Source organism: Xiphophorus maculatus, chromosome 2 (genome assembly GCF_002775205.1).
Source record: "Xiphophorus maculatus strain JP 163 A chromosome 2, X_maculatus-5.0-male, whole genome shotgun sequence".
NCBI classification, from domain to species: domain Eukaryota; kingdom Metazoa; phylum Chordata; class Actinopteri; order Cyprinodontiformes; family Poeciliidae; genus Xiphophorus; species Xiphophorus maculatus.
In genome coordinates, this window is record NC_036444.1 from 5,489,341 (window position 1) to 5,511,402 (window position 22,062).

At 36.3% G+C, this 22,062-nt stretch overlaps 1 protein-coding gene across 10 annotated transcripts in view; it reads right to left on the reverse strand.

Annotated features, from left to right (window-relative positions):
• Positions 1 to 22,062, reverse strand: part of LOC102238101 (pleckstrin homology domain-containing family A member 5-like) — a 114,486-nt gene that overhangs the window by 60,036 nt on the left and 32,388 nt on the right. Inside the window, exon 1 of one of the 10 annotated variants that reach the window (XM_023343740.1) lies at positions 6,669 to 6,898. The exons of the other annotated variants lie outside the window; for them this stretch is intronic. The gene's annotated coding sequence lies outside the window, so the exon portion shown is untranslated. Of the gene's footprint in view, positions 1 to 6,668; positions 6,899 to 22,062 lie in introns of those variants that run through there. 10 annotated transcript variants of the gene reach the window in all.

The window sequence follows — 22,062 nt, forward strand, 5'->3', positions numbered from 1 at the left end:
CTGTCTGTCTAAATCATCAGTTAAGAAAAATCCACAAACTACATCTACAAAAGTGCAAAGGAAAAACTTCATGATCCCTAAAGCAAATCCAACTGAAACTCACCAGACACGGCTCTTATACTAGCCCTAGTCCAACCCTTGTTAATGCTCACAGTCCTAATCCTATTACAAAGCAAGAAACCTGAACACATCTTTTGACAAGAGCACCAAGAACGGATTCAGGCTTTCATGTTATCAGGTAGGCATTCCTAACAAGCATGCAAGAGTTGAGCTGCAACGGTCCAGGAAAAGTACCACCAGAAGTATGAATAGCCGTCCCCACAAAGGTCAAGCTGAATAGGCAGTTTATGAGAGGGCATTCGGGGGCGCGCCGAGTGAAAAGACAAAAAAAGACATTAGGGGAGCTTTGCAGTTGCAAAGAGGCCACATGGCAAAAAGCAATGTGCTGTCACCAAGTGGGATTAACTAGAATATCTACTGTAATATCTAAGGCCGGGAGCTGTAGCATTTAAAGGACATTTAGAGTCGCTTACAAATGAAAATGTGACATAAAATTAAAACGAAACATGTCAAACTGCCAGAAATGGGGCTTCAATCACATCCCATCAACTAACAGCACAAGTTTTGATGCAATTTTTGAGGAAATCACACGAAGGGTAGTCATTTTCTGTTAGAATCAGAACGACAACCTATAAAGCTTCAAAAAATCCAACTGCACTGCAAAAACAAATTCTTTGGTCAAACTGGACTTGAATCGTTGCTGCAGGTGCATCAATCAATTGGACAATTTTAGATCTCAATTTTTGGTTAATAAGTTCCTGTGAAAGGTTGAAAGCTCAAAACCTTACTATTATCTGCTTAATAGCTTGTTCTCTTCTTCAATCCCTGCAGCCTGAATCAAAATACCATTTGTTCGGTTTGACACGTTATAAAAACACAAAATCCTACCAAGTATTTTTGGTCTAGTTTCTAGTGCAAACATCTCAGTACACTTAATATAAGACAAAACTAACTTACAAGTAACTTTTCAGCAAGATACAGAAGCTTGTTCTTAGTCAATAATGTATTAATGTTGATAAAGTTCTGGTTGCACTGGCAGATTATTTCACTTATGATATGGGAAAATGTCTTGCATAAGTGTAAGACAAATCTGCCAGTGTAACTAGTACTTTTTCATCAATATTAAGGAATTGTTTTCCTAAAACAAGCTCCTATATATTGTTATTTTTACTATTTTCTCCAGCTACTACTATGTGCAGGTCAGGAATATAAATTTCACTTCCTGGAGGAGCTTATTTTGTCTTTCAAGAACTATATTTGTGTTTGTATCATTATGAATGATGTGCCATACAGTTTCCTAATAAATAAATAATAAATGGTGTTTTAGTCATTTTTGGCGTTATCACAATAGTACCACAAAATATTGCAATAAAGTTTTAAGTCCCCTTCTTGTATAATAAATGCAAATAATACAAGTACAACTATTACCAAATAGTAGGTAAGCTATTGTGTTTTTTCAATGTAGTTAAAAATTGTAATTTGCATTTTAGCTTTCAAAGAATTTTTTTTCTCCCAGGAAAATCTTGATCGGTGTATTTCTACACAAACTGACTGGCCATCATATTCTTGTTTAAATTAATTTAGCCCATTAGAGGAACAAAACCGCCCACATGGATATTTTAACTGGAACATTTCAACACAAACAAGGAATTCAAATTGTCATTTATTTGGGTGTTTTTGGGTTCTTCTTATCATCTACTGTGAAATATTTCAAGAATCCGGCAGAACATCCATGGGAGTATTACCATAAACCAAAACTCAATCCATGGGAAGAACATAGATTAGATTGCTGCTTCAGCTGCTTGCTCATTAAGATTTCACCTTAGACCTTTATATTTAAACAACAGAATGCAGCTGGCAATTTGGGCAACAAATCTGATTTATTTTTTTGTTCTCATATAATTAAATTGGCGTCTCGCTTTAAGCAGCTGCGACTGTGTGCAAAGTGGGTCAAGGTGACACAGCCGATCAAGCAACCTATGAATCCATAGAAACAGGCTGCTTCCTCCAAAGAGAGTAAAACAGAAATCAAGCAACGACCGGCAGGCCTTGTTGAATCTGGAAAGATGCTCTGAATTAGACACATTTAGTAGCCCTGAGCACAACGGTCATGAACGGACCATCAAACTGCAAACAAACATGATATTTAGCATTAATTACTAAGCATTAACAAGACGAAGTATTGGAATCACTGAGCTTTTAGTCCATAAAAACAAGCAACTATAATAAACGCCAGTGACACATTATTGTTCAAAAGTTAAAATAAGAATCTGACAATATGCTTGTTTGTGTTTCATTTGGAAAAATGCCCCCTAACATTACAGAAACCATGGAGCAAGATATGAAATGTGTAGCGAGTGGCGCAAAAGATATGAAAGTTTAGCCTTTTTATACAATAATTGTGTAAAAATCCCACAAACCAATTAAAGCGTTGAATGTTTGCAGACAATTTTGATCAAAACCTGTTACTATGCTTCCTTGAACAGGTGAGGATAGGTTTATGGGTGATACAAAACATGTTCATTATAAAATCATTCTCAGATAATAAGATTTTAGACTGTTCAGTTCCACCAATTTTGAGCTTTTTTCAGAATAAGTTGTTTCAGGGCCTCTTACAACAAGTTTAAGTTCAATGTTTGAAAATGAATATAAATTATACAAGTGTACATATTTGAAAAGCATTAATAGAGCCTGCTGCACAACTAACAAGAATGCAGCAAGTGATTTCTGGATAGTAAGTTACCAACAAAACACTTGCATAATAATGCAAGAACAACCTGTCAAAGACCAGTAAACTTTAATTTATAAAGGACATTTTACACTGGATCTTGAAGATATTTAAAATATCTCGCATAAATAAACAAAACAAGAAATAAAATGGAAACTGAAGTCTCTGTAAACGAAATTGTCCTCCAAAAAAAGGGGCTTGTTGAGACCACACCACCAGACTGAAGAAAGAAGAAAAAGAATCAAGCAAATGGAAATGATCAACCTCATTTTAATTCATCATGAGATTAATTGATGTACTGCTTAATGCGACCAAACCTTCTGGAGTTCTGCTCGAGTTGCTAGGTAACGGGGCAGAACTCTGCTGGGGTTGCTAGGTGACAGGGCTGGGCGTGGCTGGGGTCACTAGGTGAAGGATCAGTGCCTGCTGCTTTGTGACTTTACATTCCGTAGGTTTTTGAAATTGCTCAATTTCCAGACACAAAAAACATAAACTTATTGCCACAAAACAGCTGGGTAGGGATCTTTTAAAGTACTTTGACTCTTTCTAGAAGCAGTTGACACCTAAATGAAGGTATGAAAATGTGTAAAAAGTAAATTTAATAGTTTCCCTTTAACCACGACAGTCTTTTAAGGCATGTGAGAGCAGCGTCCCGTGACCCTCGCTGAGAAGCTGCAGCTGCTCCTCATGCGACTAAAGTCAAGGATCCTTTAAAGGCCAAAATATGAACCACAATTCAACTTCCCAACTTTAGATGCCCATCAAAGTTTCCACCTTCACTTTCGATGCCTGTGAAACTTCCCCTTCTTGACAAATCAGTGCTCAATCTCAAGCCCCAGTAAAAGCAACTCTACAGAATGCAACATCAAAAACAAACATTTATCAAACTTATTTTGGGAACAGCTTTGTGCATTTAGGTCTGCTGTTGTTAGAAAGAAAAGGAAAAATGTCCGTTTTGAGCCTTTAAAGTCATATTTTCCAAACTGAAGTCTTCTGGGTAGAAAAACTACCACTGTGCAATACACCAAATTTCAACTTTAAGGTACAATGTAATGACTCTATTTTAAATAGATATCTATGTTTTATATATAAATATTTAATTTGAATTAAATAATCAAAAATCTTAAAAATACAAAAGCTCAAACTGGAAAGCAATAACTTTTTCATCTGATTAAATATGAATGAACTAATGTCATTCTTATCTTTCAGTTGGGATACTGCGGTTTTTATCATTTCGCTTTTTTGTTAGCAATAAATAAAACAAAATAGTCGTAAATATATTGGTATATTTACATATTTGTGCTGTACGCACATTTTCAGATGGTGTTTTTTGAACATTCAAGCTCAAAAGCTACATGCTTTCTCTGCATCACCAGAGCCATAATACTGAGAGAAATCACATTTAAATAGTTATTTACGATGTGCAAACAACAGAAACTGTTTTATAAATAAATAAATAAAAAGTCTTATTACAAATATTGTCATTTCCAGTCAGAACAGCTGCAGCAATGCAGTGATGACAGAATATTTTCACGTTACATGACAAATCATTTTAAATTTTTAATCATGACACGTATGCACTGTATTTGTGTTGCTCAACAGGAAAGGAGGTTGTGTTAATAATCCAGGGTTCATAAGTTTGAGTCAAGCTAATACCACTCCTTTTTTAACTGTAATAAACATTTAAAAGATGGTTTAGATGTTGAAAAAGCCTTTAATTGTAAACAAATTAATAGCAGCTTTAGCCTGGACCTTTGTGAACCATTTTTATAGATCTTTTCAGCTGGCCTGCATTTAAGGGGGCAAGATCAGGGAAACATTATCTTCAGATTCGATGTGTTTCAACATGATTTCATCAAACTTAAAACATCTTTACATGTTCGATCATATACAGAACAATCCCTGGAGCTCTTACCTCAATTCCCTGTCTAAATAATATATATATTTTTAGGCCAACAAATGTAAAATTACAGTTTAAAGGTTTTATTAGTGGTGTTGCCATAAACTGCTATGGTTTTTGCAAATTAGATGGCAGAAATCCACTTTGGTTTCAGCACTCAGACTGTATGTTAACATCAGATTCAGGGACCAATTAACCTAGATTAATACTAAAAAAATGTCAGGGTTGCTGGTCATCCTGCCTCAAAAATGTCTTACCGCTTTTTTGTTTTTTTTGTATCCAACATTTTGGTAGTTGATACTTTGTCAAGCAATAATTTCAAATAGTTTCTCTCTTTTACTCATAATCTAATCTAATTAAATTTGGCTGCATGACTCAAGCAGATCAGTTATTTTGGCTGGATCACAGATCATAATCTGTCAAATTTTGTAAAAATGAAGTACGACACAAAGTTTTCAAATCTTAATAAGCATCTGGATTAAATTATACAAAAGATTTTAGCATTTTTATGAACATTTAACTCAATAATTCATCAAAATATTTACAAAAACCTACAAAGTAAATGAAAATGACGTGGTTTAAGTGCGTTGGTACAAAACTATTTGTACACAGGCATAAAATTAGGAAATTGGTGCAAATAGAACTGGTAAAAGAGTAAAAGTACTAACTGTTTAGCATTTTTTAAGAACCCTTTTTCAATTCAACAATCCAGAACAATCCCTCTAACCTTGCTTTACCAAATGGGAAGTAAGAATTTCTTCTCAGGCATGATTCCTCTTTTTGCCTCATATAGAAATAAATGTAGCATTTAAAATCAGAACTGAAAGTGTGTTTCAAGCATGAGGCGTACTAAAGCTTTTCATAAACACCCAGTGATAACTTATGCCAATTAAACCTTCTTAATCAAACTAGTCCCACCCAGAGTGTTGCATTTGGTGAGAAATGAGGGGTTGTTTTCCAGATGATTCCAGATGAGCACATGACGGCGGTAGCAAAATGCCTCCGCAAACATCCTCCAAAACCACGAGAAACAGGTTCAGCTGATCACTTGTTTACTTCTTTCCAGGATTTCTGCTCCAAAACACAAGATCAAAACAGCCGTCATAATAAAATGTTCAGCTAGTTTGTGCTGTGTGTGTGTTTGGCAGGTTAATGAGAGGTCAGTTTGAGCCACTGCAGGAAAGGTAGCTTAATGCAGCATAATTACACCCTTACTGACTGTGATTAGCTTTCAAAGATCACCAGAAAACCACACTGCAGTTCAGCACTGGAAGCAAAGGGAACTGGGATCTTGATGCAGATTACTGGAATGGAGTCACAGAGGGAGGGAAAAAACAGCAATGCTTTCAGGACTGTTTGCAGTTAAGGGGATGGCAAACACTTCAGAAATATGGAAATGCTGTTTCGACAGCAGCAAACTGTGTGTTAAACCAGGATTTATATCCAATGATTGAAAATTAGACTCAAACCAGATGTGAATCAACATCAAAAATATGCAGGAATCATGAAAATAAAAACAAACAGAAACCTTAGTATTCTGAATGACTAAAACAATATTTTCACAGTTATAAATGTGTTCTTTTGTATATCTGGGGTGTTTTTTTTCTAAGAATTGCGGGTTGGAAATGCTGATTTGTGTTGTTTTTTTTTTTTATAGCCTAGAAATAAAAATGAGGGTAGCAATTAAGACGCAACCCTGAAGGATACGCAGTCAGCAAAAATAACGAGGTGCTTCAGGCAAACGCGGGACAAAAATCAAAGAATCTGGACGGCAGCAAAGCTGTTTGTACACAAAAGCCATGTCAGAAACAAAACGCTAAGCAGGGGGTGGCCTGGTCCGAGCCGCATGCAACCGCATCACAGACGGCATTCACGGGGTTCATCTCCATAGCTTTCTGCTAGCAACAACCATCACACAATCAATACAATTAACGCCCCCTGTTGTTGTCGCGTCGGGGCAAGCCCCGAGTCAGTACTCACAAAGAAAAACGCTCCGCGAAATGTCCAGGCTGTCCGGGCAAGCGATGCGAAACAGGCGAAGAATCAGAAGGAATGAAGTAAAAATCAAAAGCAAGCACGTCGTATCCAGAAATAAGGCAGCAGCAGCTTGATAGTTGGGGGAAGCGTCTGGTGTGAAAACAGCGCTGTCGGTGCTGCTGCTGCTGCTGCTGCTGCTGCTGCTGATGTGCTCGCGGGGCAGAGCGGCGTGCGCCAGTAGTAAGGACGCAATGGAACCAGCGAGGCGATGATGTCACAGCCCGGATGTGAAGCAGGTCCAGCTCGGCCCAGTCTGCATGCACTACACCGTAATGAACGCTTCGTTGATAATATCGATTTAAAAAAGAACTAAAGTAGAAAGCAGGAATTTATCTTTAAAAAATCGAAAAATGTTTTGAACGTGAATTATTCCTTCATTTATTTATTTGGATGTTCGTCCAAGTTATGATTTAAACAAGTAAAAGAGGGTCCAAAGAGGGTCCCATATGCCTTGGGCTGGCTCTGGTTGATTCCAAAGGGAGATTATATGCTGCTTTAAATCATTAAAGTTTCTTGAGAGTTATTGTAAATGGTGAGCTGTGGGGATACTTCATAATATTACTAAGCAAATTTAAACAAAGTAAAAAGTCCCAAAAAAAACATAAATTTAGAACTCTAAATAACTTATTTAGATAGTTTATCAGCAAAGAAAAGATTATTTGGGAGTTAGTTACACTTTAAGTATAAAGTAAAAAAGTACAGTGTTGTAAAGCTACTTCTAAAAGTAAATTTTTAGTTAAATGTAACTGATTACTACCCACTTTTGTTAACCGGCACATCAGGGCATTATTCACATTCGATCACTGAGTTATATCATGGAAGGTATTTCCTTAACTCTGTTTGCAGGTACACTCTAAAAACTGAAAGGCTGTTTCTTTTTACCCATTTATAAACTTTTCATGAAAACTAATACCTCAGGTAATATTACTGTTTCCATCTACACTGTAAAGACATTTTAAAATCATTAATACAAAAAAACATTTCTGAAGACACTTCTTTCCCTCAAACTGGATTCAAACATCTAACAGAGGTGGCACACAACGTCTTATAAGCATTTCTAGCCGTTTATATTAGTGAATATGCCGCTTTTATGCTTGAATATATAAATCCTGAGAAATTAATTATTACACTGCATTGCAAATAGATGCACTAATTGCCAGTTGGTCAACTGGCACTTTAGACAGAACATGGAAAATTTGGATTTAGTGTTATTCCAAGAACCAAGGTACAATTAAACATCTTTTTTACTGTATTCTGCTTCAATTTCTAAAATCTGAGGCTAGCAAACTCTTTTCCGCTGCACTGAAGATGAACCTGGATTATTTTTTTATCCCAACAGTTTTCAGAGTGCAGCTGCTCCTCCTCCAGCTCATTCTTTAGCAAGTCCTGACAGAGATGTTGCATGATGGAGAGCGAACTGATCATGGCTGCACTGCGTCAAGAGAATGAGGAAGACTTAAAGCTGTTGTAAACACATCTAAGACCTAAAAACAATGCATTTACCTCTGGATCCCATTTACATCCTCCCTAGTTGCTGGCAGTTGTGTTAACAAGCTGAGAAAGAACTGAATATCAAGCAGGTTCAGCAGGGAGTCTGCAGCTAAGGACTACGTGAAAGCACGGACAATTACCAAACAATGGCCAAACAGCTCTTCAGCTCATCAACCTGCTGGGTGCAGCGAAGGGTCACACTCAGAGACAGAAACTTATCTTCAGAGCAACTCCACTGCTCCTTAGCATTACACAGAAAAATAAAGTTTTAAATTTAGCTTATTGTGCTTCCTAGTCTTGTTTGCTACATTTTTGTGCATTCTTAGATAATGAGATTCCAGTCTGCTCAGTTAAGAATGAGCTGTTTTAAGGCCTCCTGTTACTTTAAATCCAAACAAGCTGGTGCTGGCCACGCCCCTCAACTCAACATTAAAACTTGCACGAATGCAACTTAACAATCGAGAGGTTTTTGAATTTGAAACGGTTCCTTTTTCAGACGAAATTTTTTTTACTTATTGCTAAAAAAAACAACTTGGTGCTTGTATTTTTATTTAAGTGCTTGGGCTTTTTTCAGAATCAGTAGAAACCCAAGCGGTTTCTACCACTTGGGTAAAAACAAGACCCTTGTTCTACACTTTGCTTCGTCCAGAGGATCTGGACGCTCGGCTATCAAGAAACAATTGCTTCCTGGAGGCGTGGATTATGTTGAATTAAAACAAGTTGTTCAATTTTAACACTAATGTTTGTCTGTTACGTACTTAATGCGCCGCCAGTTCAGCACTAGCCTTGCAAACAACCATCCTCCACTGCGGAGAGAGAAGTGCAGAGTCGAACGAGGCAGTTGCTAAAGTTAATTCAACATTTGTAAGCGTGGCCAACATGGACTGAACTGCTTCCTTCACTTACTCTGCTGCCATGACTAAATTACAGGAAGACTACAATTCTAAAACAGCACAGAAAATTTATGTCATTGTTCACAAGTTCTCCTGTTTGCTGATTGGCCCGGTTGAAATTCTGTCAGAGAAATCCAAGTGAATGGGAGAAAGCCCAGACTGTCTGTGATTAAAGATGCAAAAATGGAAATACAAAAAGATGCAAAATGTGGGTTTTGCATAATAAGTACCATTTAATATAACCAATCTACAAAGGCTAAGTCTACTTTATATAACAAGAAAAGATGGGAAATCTAGATCATATGTGTAATAATAAGTCATTTATGAACTACTTTCACCATTTTCTTTTATAAATAATGCAAACAGGGTTCAGTTTCACAGAGAGGTATAGGCTCAGTTAAAACGGTTGGTCTTGCTTCCCTCTAGGGAGGTCTTCCAATGCTGGCAGGTCACATGACCACCAGCTGGGACGCAGAAAAACCTCCAGACCCCGAGAAGGAGGAGAAGGGGACAGCAATTATCTGGAGGATATGTGACATATCTAATAACCTAACCCATTGAAAATGAGAGCACAGCGAATAAAGAGCCTGTGCAATAAAAAGGTGTCAGAGAGAAAAGTCAAAGCAAGCTGTTCAACCATCTGTGTGTGTGCTGTGTCATGTGGAAGAGTTTTTTAAAAATTCATAAAGCCGCCATCAGCGTTAGCCGTCAGTTTCTAATTATCTGGGGAAAAGTTCTCACCCCCAGAGAGACATCATCATCTCACAGATTTACCACAAGATGCCTTTAAGAACAACTTATTTGACTGTAAATATGGAGCTAAATTGGGGACAAAATGATTGTTCAAAGTTAAAAAAAATAAATTTAACCGAAAAAAACAAAATTAAACTGAGAGGTTTGAAATGACGACAAATTTTAAGCTGAAAAATGAGTATGAAACAAAAATAAGTTTGAAACTGAAAAAAAGATTTACAACTTGAAAAAAGTTTTGAAACTTTAAAAAAAGAAGTGAAAATAAAGATTTGAAACTGTAAAATTATTCTGAAACAGAAAAATGATTTGAAACCAGAAAAAGATGCAAAACTAAAAAAACTGTTCAAAACAGTTTCAGATTTATAATTTTGTTTTCCAGCTTCAGATTCTTTTTTCAGTTTAAAACTTTTGTTTGTTTCAAATCTTTTTTTACTTTCAGTTTTTTTTTCTTTTTAACAAAGAAAAAATTTGTGGCCTCAATTTTTTCAAACTTTTTTTCAGTTTCAAAATAATTTTTCATTTAAAATTTTATTTTCTTTTGAACAAACTTTATGGCCCCAATTTAACTCCAAAGACAGCAAATATAATTACTCAGTGGATCTCTGACACAATCTGGAACTGAAAGTTGTCCTAATGTGTCCAAAAATATTTTTATCAAAGTGTAACTGATGCAAAGTTGCGAAAAATATCCGTGGGCATTGCATTTATCCAGCTTTCAAACGAGCGGTAAAAACGTCACCATCACACCCACGAAGTCTGACTCAGTCACCCTGAGGCAACCAAGAAAAACTTCGTCGTCAGTAGCTCAGAGTGTTTCACGTTTGTGCAGCGATTCATTCAAAATCTTCTCAGCCAAGATCAAGCCAGTAGCTGAGGGTTTGCTTTGATTGAAGGGACGTGTTGTTTGTTGCCGTTTTCTTTTAATAAATCAGGAAGCGCCGCCTGGGTCAGCCGTTCACAGTGGAAACATTTCAAAGCAGTCAGCTCATCAGCCACTTCAGTGGGAGTGGGAGTTACTAACTACTGTTCCAAGAATCTATTTAAGAGAGGGTTCGGTCAAATCAAGGCCATGCAGAGTCTGTTTATTCTCAAACAACAACAGAAAAAAACTTGACTGCACTTTATTTTGGTGCAGAGCACCGTTAGACGTTACAACAGAGCAAACATAACCTGGTGGACTCACATTCCTTGATGTTATCACTGTTGGGTTGTTTGACTCGTAAAATCCAGAGACCACAGGAGCAAGAGGAACAATCAGAGTAGCAAAACCATCAATCAAAGTAATTAAAGCACTTTAATATTTATGATACATCCTAAGGAATAGAAATCATAAGATGACTAAAATGAAAGCTACAGGAAACACAGTGTCATGCTAAAACCATGACATTTCACAATAACAGAGCATGCAGAAAGCAGGATCTTTGACCCGTACTCTTTGTACAGCTTCTCTAAATCATCCAAAGTCCTGTGTCCCACTTTTCTGTCTGGGTTTGGGAAAAGTTGATTTTATGTTTGGTGAAACATATCTGTGGTCAAGTAGCTCTAAAAGGGCCCCAGGACCATTTATACTCGCACACAGGCATGTAGTTATACAACTAAACATCTTTGAAAAGCAGAAGAGGAGCCTCCTGCACAATCAACTATAACAAATTTTGCTGGGCGATAAATTGTTCCAAAAATTATTGCGATAAACGATAATATTGTCCCTAACAATAAAAGCATAACAATGCAAGTACACCCTCTCAAATATCAAGAAACTTTAATTTCTAACTGATATTTAACACTTGACCTGGAAATCATTTTAAATATCCAACAAAAATAAACAAAACAACCAAAACAACAAATAAAAGTGGTACAGAAGTCTCTGTAAACTAAATTGCCCTTCAGAACCAGACTGAAGCCTTTTGTCATCCAGTTTTTTGTAAAAACAAAGACAGAAAAAAACCAATCAGTCATGAAAAAGGAAATTATTTACCTCATTTTAATTTATCATGACTTATTGCAACAGGCTTACAAGCAACAGGAATGCAGCAAGTAGCTTCTTAATGGTAAGTCAAAAACAAAACACTTGACTTTTCCAGCAGCCATTGTACAGCGCTAAAACCAGCTGACCAAGCGTGGAGGAGCTCAGCTTGGGTTGCCAGGTAACAGGACAGTGGCCCTAGAAAGTGACTTAACAATCAGAATGCTTTTGAAATGGCTCATTTCCAAACACCAAAATAGATTAACTTATTGCCAAAAAATGAATTAGTGTTTTTTTAAAAGCTTAGACTGTTTTTAGAAGCAGTTGAGATCAAAATGTGCAAAAGTATAAATTTTACAGAGAATCAGGAAAGTGCGTGATGGTTATCATAATAAATATGCAGATTTGTTTAGTAAAAGATTTAGCAAGCATGTATTTATATGCTGCCACTTGTACTTGGAAAAGAGAGGCATCAAAACCAGCCAGGTTAAGTGCTGTTGGTCAATATTTATCCTCTATGCTATAACAACCATACAGCGCTTTGAAGTATGCAATAGTCTTGAATGACTTAACCAGTTGTCATGTTCAGTTTGTTAGATACACACCATCAAAAGCATGGAGCTGAAAGGGAAAAAAGACATTTAAAACTCAAATAAACTATTATTTATTAAAGAGAAATGAAGTGTTTCTTTTCAGCTGCGGCCTGCACTAGATGTTTCATCTTCATCTTGGCTGACAGGTGCCAAGGATGAAGCTTTCAGACTCATTAACGGCCCACTCACAGTCGGACAGAGACAGGAAGTACTAAGTGTTCACATGTTTATCCACTCTCAAAGGAGCAATTTCTATCTGCCCACACGCTCTTGTCTTTGGCTCTTTCCTCTTCCACCTGCACTCCCACGCTCTCCCCTTTTGTCACCAAGGTGCAAAATATTACCTGCTGCTGCTCTGAGCAGCTGCATGTTCAGCGACTGCAACTCCCAGTAGCTGGAGGCCGATGGAGAGAGAGAGGCACCAGAGTCAGAGCCGCTTTGCATGCACTCTGCAGGGGCTTCTGCTCCTGCTGAGCGGTAGCGAAAGAGAACCACATGCATAAACAGTTCCACTCCCTGCCTGTCTTCAGGGAGCTGGGGCTGAGATGACCAGTCTTATGCACACCAGTGAGCAAGCGCATGGGGGGAAGATGGGTGTTTGTGCTCTGGTAATTAGCAGTATGTGTCAAATGGAGGTGGAAAAGGACCAGCTGCCTGAACGGTCACATTCAGACACACCAGACTAATAGATTCTGCAAAAGAGCAGAGCAAAACGTATTCATAACCTCTATATATTTTTATATATTTTGTCACACTTTTACCACAACAAAGTTTTTGATCATGAACTTCTCAGTTAAAAGAAAGTGATTTTACCTAAAATCTGCCAGGGTTATGAATGAGTTTGTGATTAAAGGAGCTTTCATTTCTGATAGTCTGGTAGACTTGGTTTGATTTGGGACCAAAACTGAAACATTTCATACATTTTCAGCTGCTGCGGTTTGTTTTTACAGTGCACTGTATCAAACCAAGCAAACCCTTTGAAAAGCCTGTTCCCCTCTTCACCTATGGTGGCGCTGCACCAAGAACAACTGAAGGAAACAACATGAAAACCTCTGAAGAAGACACTTCCTTCTTCATGAAATGTAAAATAAAATGTAATAATGCCTGATTTTAGCAGTTGTAGGATTTCTCTTTTGTTTTTGTTTAAAAACCACACAATTTTTTGCCTGCTAGTGTAAGGCTGGACAATATGGATACTCTTTTTTTTTAAATCAGTCAATATCAATAATTATCAATTCATTTCTTGTTTTACATTTCTGAAATACTGTCAAAATGGTTGTGTGATCTTTCCTCTTTTATCCACAGTTTTCACTCAACGCAGATTTTTTTATTTTTAAGCAGTTATGAGAAACGGAGGAGAAGCAAACTTTAAACTGCTGCTGTGCAAGTTACTCAACTGGTTGTTGCTAGGAAACCAATGAGTGAATTAGTTAGCTAATCCCACCAACTTTGCTTAGCTAGCCGTGAGAAGTTGAGCGGCTAAAGATGCCTACATCTCCCAGAATGCTGTGCGGTTCTGAATCAGAGTTTAGTGAATATTCTATATATTGAATATTGAATACGCTATCAGATGTATTATCTGTTGGTATTCATCATTATCGCAATATATACTGTTATTGATTTATAGACCAGCCCTATGTTAGCGCTAGGCTCTCGTAATGTAGTCCTCTTTCTGCTAACAAATTAGATTTGGATTAAAGTGGACTAAATAAAGCTGGTGTGAACGCATCCTACTGAAACTCAAATGATTTCTTGTTACTATGAGACAAATATGCTATTCTCTGGGCTCGGGGTCTGCAATCTGCAGCTCTTCCACAATGGAAGACATTTAAATAGTGGATATTTAAAAATAACACAGCTTATGTAGTAGATGTTCATCAAAAAAAAAAAGTGATGTAACATTTCCTGCTGTAAACAGGTTTTATTAAGCTTTACTGTGGATGAAAATGGATCTTTGGATTGTAAAAGTTACAGACACAAGCAGTAGGCAGAAAAACATCAGGGCTGATGCTATCCAGTCTGATTCGAGGATATGAGACCAAGAAACGTCCAAATATTCCTTCATCTGTGTGATGGAAACAAACCTGATAAGAACTGAGACATCCAACGAAACAACAAGTTTTATCATGTAACATAACAACAGGGATCAAAGAGAAGAGTTCTGTTACAAACCCAAAATGATTTCTTACACGAGAATGATTTCTTACACACTACAGTACAAGCAACTTCCAGCACACAGTTTTATCTCTCTCTTTGTTAACCTCTTTCAGGGTGAAGGCAAAGTGGAAAAAACAAACGTGTAAATACAGTGAATCAGGCCAGGAGATCAATGAACTCATAATATTTCTCAACCCCAGTGGCTTTGGCGACATCTCTCTGAAGGTCATTGTGAAAAACGCTTTGCTTTGCTGTTCAGGCTGCTTTGTGAGCCTTGGCAGCACAAAGATTCACAAATTCCACAGGCTGCAAGTCAAAACACCAATAGAGACTCGCTGTAGCATGAGGCCGCGCCCCCGCAGCAGCTCAGGTCTACATGCTGACCACGCTTCATTCCTTAATCAGGTAGATTCAGGGCCTCCTTGTGCAGTTGGTGCTAAAAATACCCGAGCACTTTGTCTGTCATCACACAGAAACCTGCCAGCTTGGCTTTACAGCACTCAGGCAACTCTAAGGTAATTATTTGAATATGAATAATTTAACGTTCAGCTTCAGGAGTGAAGGTGTTAGTTAATTCAAGACACTACAATTATGTTGAAGTAGATAAACTTTGCTCAACTTCGGTGGATGTCTTACACTTTATACACTAAGGTTCAACAAACACAAATCTGGTTAGAAAATTAAAGATTATAGTGGCCTTAAAAACACAAATAACATGTTTTTACTAAGTGCCCTGCAAGTTTTATCACAATACAACTGCAAACTGTATTTCACTGGGATCTTATGTAATAAACCAGCACAAAATAGTGTATAATTACCAGGCAGAAGGAAAATTATGGATCCAATAATGTAAAGATTTCCATCCATGAATGCTTGATCATTTGTAGCAAAGGATGCATCTGCAGCTAAATAAAAACTTTCAATATTGTGAAAAGCTCAGCCTATTCTGCTGGACTTCACATCCATATTTTTCTGATAAACCGATTAATAATAAGATAGCAAAAGGTAATTATTAGGATTCTTTTATTTTTTTCCCCCCACTAAAACCACTTGAGAAGTTCTGGATAGAACAAACTTACAGACAAAGTTTTTTTATTTCTTAAATGTTAAATGTATTCATATTATAAACATTTTTGGCTTAATTACTTCTCTGAGTGTGTTGTTCTTTCAGCAAATCAAATTGCATTTTGTAATCGTCTCAGCCCTACACACATGTGGACTCTATTTACTAAAAATGTTTTTAAAAACTTTTAATCCTCTTCACATTATATTACTACATTGTACCATCTCATAAAGTCCAAAAAAAAAAGACTGAAGTTTGTAACATGACTAAATGTGCTAAAGTTTAAAGGGTATGAATACTTTTTCAACACACTGAGAACTTCTAGTGAATAACACTGAATTACATTTACATTAAGTCTGAAGTTGCAGCTTTGGAGCAGGAATCTTACTTTGTAGGAGGCTCTGCAGAGAGATTGTGATTCTAGGCCAAGAGGGAGTTTCTCAGCAGCAAATCATGACTAGACTGGAGGTTTCTAAGGGGATTGCACATGGCTCGAAAACACTGCGAGTATCGGATCAGTGGTATTTAAAGCACAATCAGGCAGAGCAAAAACTCAACTTTCAGAGGACTAAAACACCAAGCTCAGTTTAAACACCAACAAAGAGGGAACGCAAAAACAAAGACTTTCAAACAGAACCAAAAGCTTCAATCATCAAAGGTCCTGCAAAATGTACACTGTACTCTCAGAGGACAAATAGTGTCTGAAAATCTCTTCTAAGGAGAGAAAAAAAGGATAAACATAGTGAAGGAGAAGATGCATTGCAGTGGAACAGACTCAAACTTACAAAGTGGTTAATGCAACAGAAATGTCAGAACAAGAGCTGTCAACAGATGGATAAATAGGAGGAAACAAATGGGAGAGAGGCTGATAAAAATTAGAGATGCAGTAGAAAACTGAGAAATCTGATCAGGGAACCCACCACTGCAAAATCACAAAACCTACCAAGTAGTTTTGGTCCAGTTTCTAGTGAAAATATCTTACTACACTTCAAGTATGACGATGCTAACTTACAAGTAACTTTTTAGTAGGATATTACAGGCAGATTATTTCACTTGTAACAAGTGGAAAATGTCCTGTTATAAGAGGAATAATCTGCCAGTGAAACCAGTATGTTTTAAAATCAATATTAAGGAATTACTTAAAACGGGCTCGTATATTTTGCTAAAAAGTTAATTTTGACTTATTTGAAGTGTATTAAGATATTTGCACTAGAAACTGGACCAAAAGTACTTGGCAAGAGTTTGTGATTTTGCACGGTGTAAGCAGAAGCGTAGAAAGCAAGTAGTTAATTAAGAGCAAACCGTATTTCACTGTCAATTCAGACTGCAAGAAAGAAAGAAATTAATCGTGATTAATCAATGATTCAATTTATTGTCAGACATTGATTAACCAACCCAAAAAAAGACATATGCATCATTTAATGTATTTCTAATTTTGTGTCAGAAATCCTGAAAAATCTGCAGAATATATATATTTTTTAATCAGATTAAATGATTAATCGTCAGACTAATTGATAGAATTATCGATCACTAAAATAATCCTTAGTTACAGTCCTACCTATTAAATATTTTACTATATTAAATAAATACATAATTTCCGATCATTTTTCTTTTTTAAAAACAGAGCAGCACATCCAGACAGTAAAATCCAGATGTTTTAAAAGTTTATTCTCCAGGTAAATGCAGAGTAAGAAGTGGCATAAATCCGGTTTTACTCACCTTGGTTTCCACAGAAGACTCATAAAAATGATGAACACAGTTCATTATGAGCTTAATATCTGTATCAGCTCTTCTTTTCCAGTGTAATGAGTCACTTGGGAGCACATGGTGCAAAGTCAATGACAACATCAAAGTCCACAATAAAAACTATTTAAAACATGATGTTTACACAGCAGATATAAAATATGACACCTAAGGACCGGCACCAAATTTAGCTACAGAAATTACAATTTTTGGAATACAGGAGAGGAGAAAAGGACAATAAAATGGAGCTTCATCCATTTTTCTGAATACACAGTTTGACGTTTTTGTATACTGTTTATTTTATTTTATTTCTTTTATTGATTTTCACAGACAATGCAATCTCCCAGAAGGAGACCTAAATCTGGGTTTTTATTGCCCTTTTGCTGCTTCTTACTAGCCTGGAGGTGTCCAGTTGCTCTCTTTTCAGATCAAAAATTCAGATAAAATTTACGTTTTTGGTAAAGGCAAAACAAGGATTTGATCCACTACCTAGTGTTCAGCAGAACTGAGCGTGCTCAGTAGGCCTGCCAGAGGGAGAAGCTCCCACTTTAGCCTACATCTGACAAACAAATACTATCATAGAAAGTTTCTCTGTCAAGGCTCAGTGAACATGTATGTATGACAGACAATGGGTGACCGAAAGGAGCTTCCCAGGAACAAAAATATGATAAATGGTATGCAGCCCAGTCAATATATCTAAAATAAAACTCCAGGAAGCGCCGCACAAATGACACTGACTCGCTTTGCAAATTAGCAGACAAATGGAGAGATTGGCCGACTTCAACTGGCCACCTAATGAAATGTAAAGCAGGATCTGCTGAGCTCCAGTTCCTGTTGTTTCCAGTCAGAGATCGCTGCTGACTGCAGTACTCACTTCATACAACTGATTACAGAGAAGATGACCAACAGAACTGGGTCAGCTGTAGCAGTGAGAGGCCAAGACTGTCAAACAGAAACAGAGGCTCAGAGGGGGATGGAGGTTAATGTAAATATAGGAGGAAGCACCACAATACCACTACAAAATTCATTGTATTTTATGAAATGGACCAATAGAAAGTAGGTTCTCTGAGCTTCCAGACCTAAATAAAAGAAGCTTTCTATACAATTTAATTGGGATGACAATAGCTTATAAAGCTAAAAAGGCTCCAAGTAAGGCTGCAGCTTACTATTCTTTTAGTAATCCATTAATCTATCCATAATTTGGGACAATTAATCGAGTAATCAGATAAAGAAAATTGGGACATTCTGCAGATTTTTCACTTGAGCCTATTTTGCATAATATTAAAAACCCATAAAAATGCAAATAAATAATTCAATTCCTTTTTTAAAATAAGAAAATAAATATTTTATTGCCTAAAATGCAAAAACTTGGCATTTATTTAGTGTATGTGTGGTTAGCAAAGGATGCATCTGCAGCTAAAAAACATTTCTAACCTCAACATGTGAAAAGCTCATCCTTTTCTGCTTAACATAACAATAATGATTAATATATAATGAACAGCAACGCCAAATAGGAGTTTTTTGGGGTTTTTAAAATAATTTTGACCAGGTGAATCTAAAACTGCCACTTGAAGAGTTCTGGGTAAAACATATTCATAGACAAAATATGTCATTTTTTGGTACATTTTTATAATTACTGGTCTCAGTATGTTATTCTTTCAGAAAACTGCATTTTTTTCTTTAGTCTGTATACTAAAGTTAACAATTATTCAATTACTACATTAGTTGACCTTTATTTCAATGATCGATTGTTTAATGTCTATCTCCTAGTATGCAAAGCTAGTAAGCATACACTAAAAAAAGCTGCACCAGTAAAAAAAAAAATCTAAATGTCTGACTCCAGGAACTTGAATTACTAACACATGCTACACACTTTTAATATTTCTATTTGTAAAATAAAAAGAATAAAATCATGTATCATTTTCCACTTCACAATTTTGCTTTGGCCAATTACATTAAATCCCAACACAACACATTGATGTTTGTGGTTATAATGAGGCAAAATGTGGAAAATGCGCACATTTCCACATTTGTTTCTCGCAAACAAATGTGGAAATGAAACCTACAGTAATAGGTGGAAATTTCTTCAATAACACCAAACAAGATAATAGAATGTATTCTGAAGGCTTATTCCTCATTATACATGAGAGTCGCTATTGTTAACACCCTTTGTGTCACGTATGCAAAACGAAAACAGCAGCGCAAAACGCCAGTTAGTGATAAAGCTTTAGTTAAGCCAGAAGTTCTGAACAGACACTAAACCAGGAAGAGATCAAAACCAGCGTGCAGACAGATAGAGACAGACAAATCAGACGTCATGGTACATTACATGCCGGATCCCGAAAGAATAGCTGGGTTGCAGCTTGAACACGTCAACTTGAATGCTGTGTCATCAGCAGTCCTAATCCAAGTCAGCACATACAGAGCGCACAGGCGAGCAGGAGAGGACTTGAAAAGCACGCTGATGCAGAATACGATTGCTCCACATTCACAGGGAGTCATGTGTTCTCCAATTTCCAGTCAACACATCTAAACATGTTACCCATGAGAGTGTGAGAGTGTGTTCAGTAGTTTTCTATGATGGCATCTGGGATGGTGAGTCAAATAACAATAACTTTATGGTTATACTCCATTCGAAATTTGTCTCCCTTTTTTTCTAGAGCAAGATATAAAGTTCCATTTTATATCATCTTCATCCTTTTTCTGCAGTTTTTTGTTTACTTTGTCCTAACTCAGTTCAGTGCAATCTCTTGAAATTGCATCAGCGAATAATGTACTGCAGTATAATTCATGATTCATAAAAGGAAATTCAGATAAGCAGAAGTGAGTAAAAGTCTAAGGCGGAAACAATTAATCGTATTAGTCGTGATTAATCGCGTATCAAAATAATTCAGTAATTGATTCATTGTTAACTGAATTATACAGATTCAAAAAAGCAATTTGCTGGAGAAAAAAACATATTCAGAGCAGAAATTAAGCCAAAACTATACAAAATATGTACACAATTTGTACGTATTTGGATTTAAGATAAAAACATTTTTGTCTGTAAATTTGTCTGTAAACAACTAACAAAGTTTTATCTTTACCTTGTTGAAATGCACTAAACAAATGCTAAGTTATTGCATTTTAGACACTAAAATTAATTATTTAGGTTTTTTAGCATCTTTTAATGCATTTCTAATATTGTACAAAAAGGCTTTTATGGTTAAATAAAAAAATCTGTAGAATATGCCAATTTTTAAAATCTGATTAATCAATTAATTGTCGATTACTAAAATAATGATTGGTAGTAGCCTTTCAAAAGTCTACGTTCTGTCTTTTTCATTATGTTTTTGATTTTCAAGACATTCCTTAGCATTAGCTCTGGACATGCTAACAAAGTCAAGGTTATTTTCTTTTTAATATTTTTGTCCATTTCCTACTCAGGTTTTTTTCTAGCTCCTTTTCAGAAGTGTGCAGTTAAGAAAATCTAAAAAGAAAAGAAAGAAAACTGGATAAGGGAAAGTCCTGAGAACAAAAAGTGCCAAGGTTAAAACCTGAATGATTGTCTTCATGAGGTTGTAAAGTAGATGGGGGGAAAAAGCAACCTTTTTGGGTAACAGCTCTTTTGAAGTAACATTTTAGGTGGAAAAATAGTGATTGGTATTAAAATACTTATTGAAGATGCAAACAAGTGAACAGATTTAGCCTTTTTAGTCTATGGAGAAAAAAGGAATGAAAATCAGTCAATCTCCAAAGAAAACCTCTGGAGACCTTTGGAAAGCAGCAATAAAATGCCACTTTCAGAGCTTCTAGAGAAGTCTATCAGGTCTTAGGATGCATCAATTTTTACCTTCAATCTGAACAGACAGGCCATCCGTCAACTTTATGTGCTCTCGTCTTCCTTTTGTAGCCTTACTCTTCAGCTTTCATTATATAAAGTGCTTGGGGAAAATGGCGACACGTTATCTCATTTTCCTGTTCCACTTCCTGATTTCATATTGATTTGACAAAACCCTGTTAATCCATGGCTGAAACAGGGACAATCAATACCACTCTAAACAGGAGCGCAGCGTAAAGGCATGGTAAACAAACTGAGGGCAGCCGATGGGCAGGACGGTCATCTGAGGTTGTGACTCTTTTTCATCACAAAATCAATGCAAGCTATTTACAATAACAAAGGGCTTCCCACATGCAGTGATTAGAAGATTATTATGTTTTAACTGCCATGTGTTGGACTTCATTTCTGGTATCTAAGGTATGTATTTGACCAGTTGGTTGAATTGATGTAAACTAGGAGGCTTTATTAGGAAAAACTTGTTGGATTTTGGGGTTTAAAAAAAACCAATATATGATTTTTTCCCCACTAAAGTACCGTATGTGATGTGACAGTAAACTTCCCCATAGTTTATATATAATATATATATAATATAATACAATAATGCAAAACATTTATGTATATTCTCAGAAAATAATAAATATTTATGTATTTGGACTGAATGATTTGTGTCAAGTCTGGTCATTATAATGACATAGAAAGAACTTTCTAATTATATATGTTGGTAAATGATAAGTAAAAAATTAGGGTTAACAACTATTTTAGTTATTAATTAATCTATTGATTATTTTGATGATTAATCGATTAATCAGATAAAATATTGTCACATTCTGCAGGTTTTTCATTTAAGTCTTTTTTATACAT